The sequence below is a fragment of the Gigantopelta aegis genome, chromosome 15 (genome assembly GCF_016097555.1).
Source record: "Gigantopelta aegis isolate Gae_Host chromosome 15, Gae_host_genome, whole genome shotgun sequence".
Lineage (NCBI taxonomy): Eukaryota > Metazoa > Mollusca > Gastropoda > Neomphalida > Peltospiridae > Gigantopelta > Gigantopelta aegis.
Window position 1 is genome coordinate 11,221,134 of NC_054713.1, and position 6,771 is coordinate 11,227,904.

Consider the following 6,771-nt stretch of genomic DNA (forward strand, 5'->3'; position numbering starts at 1 on the left):
ACTGAGGTGGATGACCTACCACCCACCCCCACCTGACGACCCTGCGTGCTATACAAGACGATAACAACATTGACTTCTTGGTGCCCTGCACAAACAAATATGTGTGTCAACGGCCAGTCGAGTTTGTGGGACACGGGTGATACCAGGTGGCGGTCTACACCGTGTCAGGCCCGTTCTTAAAGGTGCTTTGTCTTCTTAACAAATATAATGTGGCGGGACGTAGCCCAGTGGTAAAGCGCTCGCTTAATGCGTGGTCAGTCTAGGATCGACCCCCGGCGTCGGTATATCCATTGGGCTATTTCTCGATTTTAAAGGTGTTTTGTCCTCTAACAAATATAATGTGGCCGGACGTAGCCCAGTGTTAAAGCGCTCGACTGATGCGCGATCGATCTTAGATCGATTCCCGTCGGTGGTCCCATTTGGCTATTTCTCGTTCCAGCCAGTGCACTACGATTGGTATATCAAATGCGTGGTATGTGCTATCCTGTCTGTGGGATGGTGCATATAAAAGATCCCTGCTATTAATCGAAAAGAGTAGTCCATGAAGTGGCGACAGCGGGTTTCCTCTCTCATATCTGTGTGTCCGACGCCATATAACCGTAAATAAAATGTGTTGAGTGCTTCGTTAAATAAAACATTTCCTTCTAACAAATATAATGTGGCGGGACGTTACCCAGTGGTAAAGCGCTCGCTTGATGCGTGGGAAAATATAGCGGGTTTCCTCTTTAAGACAATATGTCAAAATTATCAAATGTATGACATCCAATAGCCAATGATAAACCAAACAATGTGCTCTAGTGGTGTCGTTAAAGAAAACAAACTACATCTTCTAACAAATACACTGATGGAAAGGAAAGACGAACACATGGTATTAGGAGAACAAATTTAATTCACTACTAGAGTAGTTATACCTGTATAAAATACAGATAATGTGAGGTATGATTGAAACTAACCCTGATGATGTGGTAGCGGATCCAGGGGGAGGTCCAGTGCCCCCCCCCCCCCCCCCACCTTTGAAAACCGACCATAACCTTTAAGGGGAAACGTGATTATATTACCTGTTCTGTGTAAAAGGAGAGATCAGTCGTCACATTTGGACCCCCACCCCACCCCACCCCACTCCCCTCTTAGAAATCCTGCATCCGCGCCGGTGATGACGTAACATCGAAATTTCCATTGTGTAAGCATTCGCGTGTACGTCAAAGTTAGCTCCAGGCTTACGTTTAACGTGTACGGATAACGCATACGTACATACGCATACGTAAACGCAAACGGATGTGTTTAGACCTATTGATTATTACAGAACCGGGTTTTCTTTTTAACGTATACGCATAACGCATAGGCCCCTACGTACACACACAAACGCGAACGAGTGTGTTCGCCGCTGTAGTTGGCAAGCCTTTTGCTGGAATGATATTCAGTTTGAAGAAGAGAAAAAAAAAAAATCCACGGAAATCTGTTTCATGATTTTTAATTACGTTTATGTCAGTGTCTAGACAGTATTTAATGTTCTTGTTTCTTTTTCTGTAACTTTTGTCGCTGCTCTTTACTTTGTTAAAAGTTTGTTTTGTTCAACGGCATCACTAGAGCACATTGATTAACTAATCATCGGTTATTGGATGTCAAACACTTGGTAATTCTGACTCGTAGTCATCAGAGGAAACCCGCTACATTTTTCATAAAGTAGTAAGGGATCTTTTATATGCACTTTCCCACAGACAGGAAAGCACGTACCACGGTCTTTGACCACTTGTGGCGCACTGGTTGGAACGAGAAAAAACGCAATCAGTTGAATGGATCCATCGAGGTGGTTCGATCCTGTGACGCAAGCACCCCAGGCGAGCACTCAACCTACTGAGCTAAATCACGCCTCATGTGACCCTTTGAAGAAACTGCGCGATTGTGTCTTTAATAAAACGTAATGGTGACAGGTTACTTATTACCATGACACGGTCAGTGCACAATTTTCTTATTACCGGCTAAATCATACAGGAGTGCCGACAGAGAGGTAAGTTCTTAATATTAATATTATATTTGCTTTCTTTCTCTTCCCTGGGAATGAGGCGAGTGTGGAAGGTTTGGATGCAGGCAGCCACGATGTCAAATAAAACATGCACGTAAATAGGAATATTTTACTAACCATGGGGAATGGCCGGCGAAATGACCGGGTGATAGTAGTCACCGTTTACACGGTAACTAGAATAGCTGTGAGCAAATTGTCTCTTTATTTCAGGGCCGTATCTTCATCAAAATCCTGGGGCGGAGGGGGGGGGGGGGGGGGGGGGGTGTTACTACTTATAAACAAATAAAATACTATACAAATTAAACCGTGAGATGTGTATGCTATTTTCTGGAGTGAAAAAGGAAAATATAAGATTCTCAGGAGGGTACAGCCCAGTATTTATATAGTTAAAGTTACAGTTTGTTTTTGTTTAACGACACCACTAGAGCACATTGATTTATTGATCGTCGGCTATTGGATGTCAAACATATGGTAATTTTGACAGTCATAGAGAGGAAACCCGCTACATTTTGTCCATTAGTAGTAAGGGATCTTTTATATGCACCATCGCACAGACAGGATAGCATATACCACGGTCTTTGATATACCAGTCGTGGGACACTAGCTTAAACGAGAAATAGCCCAACGGGCCCACCGACGGGGATCGATTCCAAACCGATCGCTCACTAAGCGAGCGCTTTATCACTGGGCTACGTTCCGCCCCTTATGTAAACTGACGATCAAAAGAAAGTATACCAATTATGTTTTCAAAGTATTAAAAACACAAAACACTTAAGGATTGTCTGTTTCTTTTACGTTCATCGGGGTATATAAAAAAAAATCATCCGCAAACTGTGAATCGGCGAAGCCGTTCTCACATAAGTTTGCGGATGATTTTTTTTGTTCATACCCAGATGAACATAAAAGAAATAACAGACAATACTTATAATTAAATTTGAATGATACATTCTAATAATAACACTAAAACGTCATACTTTATGTTGAATAATTTTATATCCATAAACAATAACGCTCATTAAGACAACTTGCCCATATAAAATGACGTCATGACATACGACGTTCCCTGACGACGTAATTTTTACGTTCATCGAAAAATGAACAAACTCCCGTTGCTACGTCTGGACCAATCGGATGACGTTACGTTGTAATGAATGTAACAGAAATTTAATTATAAGTTGATGCAAATGTTATATATATTTTGAAAGTATAATAATTTGGCGATAAATAAACACGAGTATACTCGATGAAACCCATAAAATGATAAATAGCACAGTGCACAACAGCACTAGGGGTGAAATGTGCGATTTCATAAAGGACCACTCATAACGATGGTGAATAAATTTGACCACAAAAAAACACGTTTCAATAGCGTGTATGTCTACCATGTGCAAGTATGCAAGCATGGACCCGATGTCGGGCAGAGTTTGTTAAGCGCCTAATGACGACATCCGGTATTGCCCTCCACTCCTGCCTCGGTGCCTGTACCAACTGATCCTTGTTCATTGGAGGGTTAGGACAACGTCGAATTCGCTGGCCAAGATGATCCCACAAATGTTCTATCGGTGATGGGTCAATTGAACGGGCTGACCATGGCAAAACATTGACGTTGTTTGCGGCGAAGAACTGTTGCACTGCACGAGCTGTGCGAGGTCTAGGATGGTGTTGCAAGAACGGTAACAGGACGGGACGTAAAATCTGGTTGATGTAACGGTGTGCGTTAAGATTTCTGTCAATGGCAATAAGGTCTGTCCGCTGTTGGCCACAGATACCGCCCCGAACCATTACAGATCCACCACCAAACGGTTCAGTCTCCTGAACACAGCACGGAGCTGTTCTCCCTCTCCTGCACGTCGGTATATAGAGTCCTGCCATCAGCTCTGAATAACTGGAGCCTGCCCTCATCAGAAAAAGAGTACACGTTGCCAGTTCCGATGTTGCCAACGTTGAAACTGACGTGCCCAACGTAAACGTCGAAGTCGATGTTGCCTCGTCAATGTCATCCCTCTGAATGGTCGATAGGCCCCGATACCATGCTGTCGCAGTCGACCTACAGTGTGACGACTGATGACATGTCCAAGGCCAGTCGCTGCAGATGACGTCACAGTGAGGAATCCCGTTACGTTTAAGTGTAAGATGCGGAGATGGCAGTCCTCGTTGGCCGTTGTGACGCGGGGTCTTCCACTTAGTGGTCTGTCTGCAGTCCTGCCAGTCACCCTGTAACGCTGTATTAACCTGGTGATCGACAATTTTGTGCAATTCAGGATTCTTGCCACATGGGCATAACTCGCACCCACCTGCACCATACCAATAGCTCCCTCCCTTTCTCTCTCTTCAGCAGTTAGCCTTGCCATGTTCTCTGGTGTTTTACTGTTGACTGAGACATGTTCTAAGCAATGGCACCCTTTTTTATACCCTTATGTGCACGAGTATCAGGTTTCTCGTGCAGTAATTTGATGAATAAACTCATTTTTCACGTGCGGCATCGCCCAAACGCAGTAATGTGCGACTATTCGTCATTGATTGCATTATAACGAACAATACTGGAACCTATCTAACCTTCCATGAACGTGTATTGTGTTTATTTATAATAAAAATAATTGGTATACTTTCTTTTGATCGTCAGTCTATATAGAGTAGGACACAAACAAAAATAAATAATTTTTCATCCACGAGGGAGGTACATATACTAAAACGCAAAAGAAACGCAGGTCCTGAAAATGCGAAAGAATTGCACTTTGTAAAGCAGTATCTTTGGTGGAATTGAACCTCAACTGTGTTAAAGGACATGGCACACACCCACACCGCAGTCCCACCTGCGTGTCAATTTCATTACCTGTGTGACGTCACGAATTCTCAAAACACGTTGTTTGCACGTGCTGGATCATCCGTATCATGAATCCAGTGCAAACACACTCATTGAAATGCTTATAAAGCCTACACACCTGGATTTAATCGCATAAATTCAATTTGAGTAGTGACAGACAACAGAATCACATTTTAAAAATGCCGCGACTGACGCAACTCCAGCGAGGGATGGCCATCGGGATGTTGCAAGCCGGACAGACCCGTACTGCTGTAGCCAGACAATTGGGATGTCATGTTTCGACAATCGCACGCCTTTCTCAACGTCACCAAATCACTGGATCTGTGAACGATCGACCACGCACCGGCCGCCCGAGGGTGACAACCGCAGCCCTAGACCGGTACATCCGGGTGACCCACCTTAGGAATCGGATGCTGCCAGCAGCTAACACCGCTCACCAGGTGCGTGGTCCACGTGGTCCAGTGTCCGCCGATACCGTCCGACGCCGTCTGAGGGCAGCAGGACTCCGTAACCGCCGTCCTTATGTGGGACCAATATTGACCCCTCGGCACCGCCAACAACGTCAACAGTGGGCGCAACAACATCAAAGATGGCGACGTGGCTAGTGGCAACAAGTTCTGTTTACTGATGAGAGCCGTTACAATGTTTCCAACGCTGATGGCCGAATCCGAGTATGGCGACGTCGACATGAACGTTACTCCGACTGCTGCGTTCTGCAGGCCGACCGATGGGGCGGGGGTAGTGTGATGGTGTGGGGTGGGTTCTCATTCAACCACAGAACACAACTTCATGTGTTCAGACAACGCGTTAATGCCGCCGTGTACCAAAATGACGTCATCAACAATCACGTCGTTCCCTTCTTTGCCGCTCACCCACGTGTGCGCTTGCTGCAGCAAGACAATGCCAGGCCGCACACTGCCAGGGCAACACAGGCGTTGCTGGCTCAGCACAACATCCCAACGTTGCCGTGGCCAGCCTTATCACCGGACATGGCGCCTATCGAACACGTCTGGGATGAAATCGGACGTCGCCTTCAGGCTCGCGGACAACCTCAGAATATGCAGGCGCTGGAGGCAGCATTGGTCCATGAATGGAACTCACTCCCTCAGGCATTCTTTCAACGGCTTGTCAACTCAATGAGGAGACGTTGCACTGCCTGTTTGAATGCCCAGGGTGGTCACACGCGATACTGACTTTGACAATGCTACAGGTCGTCTCTTTCACATTTTTAACATGGACCCCCACCCTACTTTATGACATGAAACAATAGCCAAAAAGGAATTCAATCAAAAATTTCCAACACCAATGTGTGCCGAATTGGTGTAGCTCCAAATTAAATGTTGAAATCTTCATTTCGTTTTGTTTTTTTAATATTTTATATCCAATTTAATGAGAACCTGCGTTTCTTTTGCGTTTTAGTATAGTTGAGAAATAGCATGGAAGTCCGTTGCAATTAATTTTCAAACATGTTGTTTCAGCATATATATATATATATATATATATATATATATATATATATATATATATATATATATATATATATATACACTGAAAAAAAGAAACTTCCGATTTGTACATATAGTATTTGTTGTGTTAAAGAATTCATTGTGTAATGAAATTATATAGGTGGTATTAGCCTTGAGCTGTATTATCAGGATTCATGAATTTTATCGATTATTTTTGCACTGTTAATCGTCGACAACGTGAAATTAAATTTGCACTGGCATGCATGGTTCGACATGTCCCGTGTAGTATTCGGTCAATTTGTTTTACTTGTCTTACTGACATTGTTGTCAAGTGAACGAAAACGCTTCAAAATTTGTAAAAGAATTAACGTTTTTTACATTGTAGCAATTTTAGTATTCCAAGAATACCCAATAATTTACGCGAACGGGCGATTGGCATGCTTGATGCTGGCATGTCG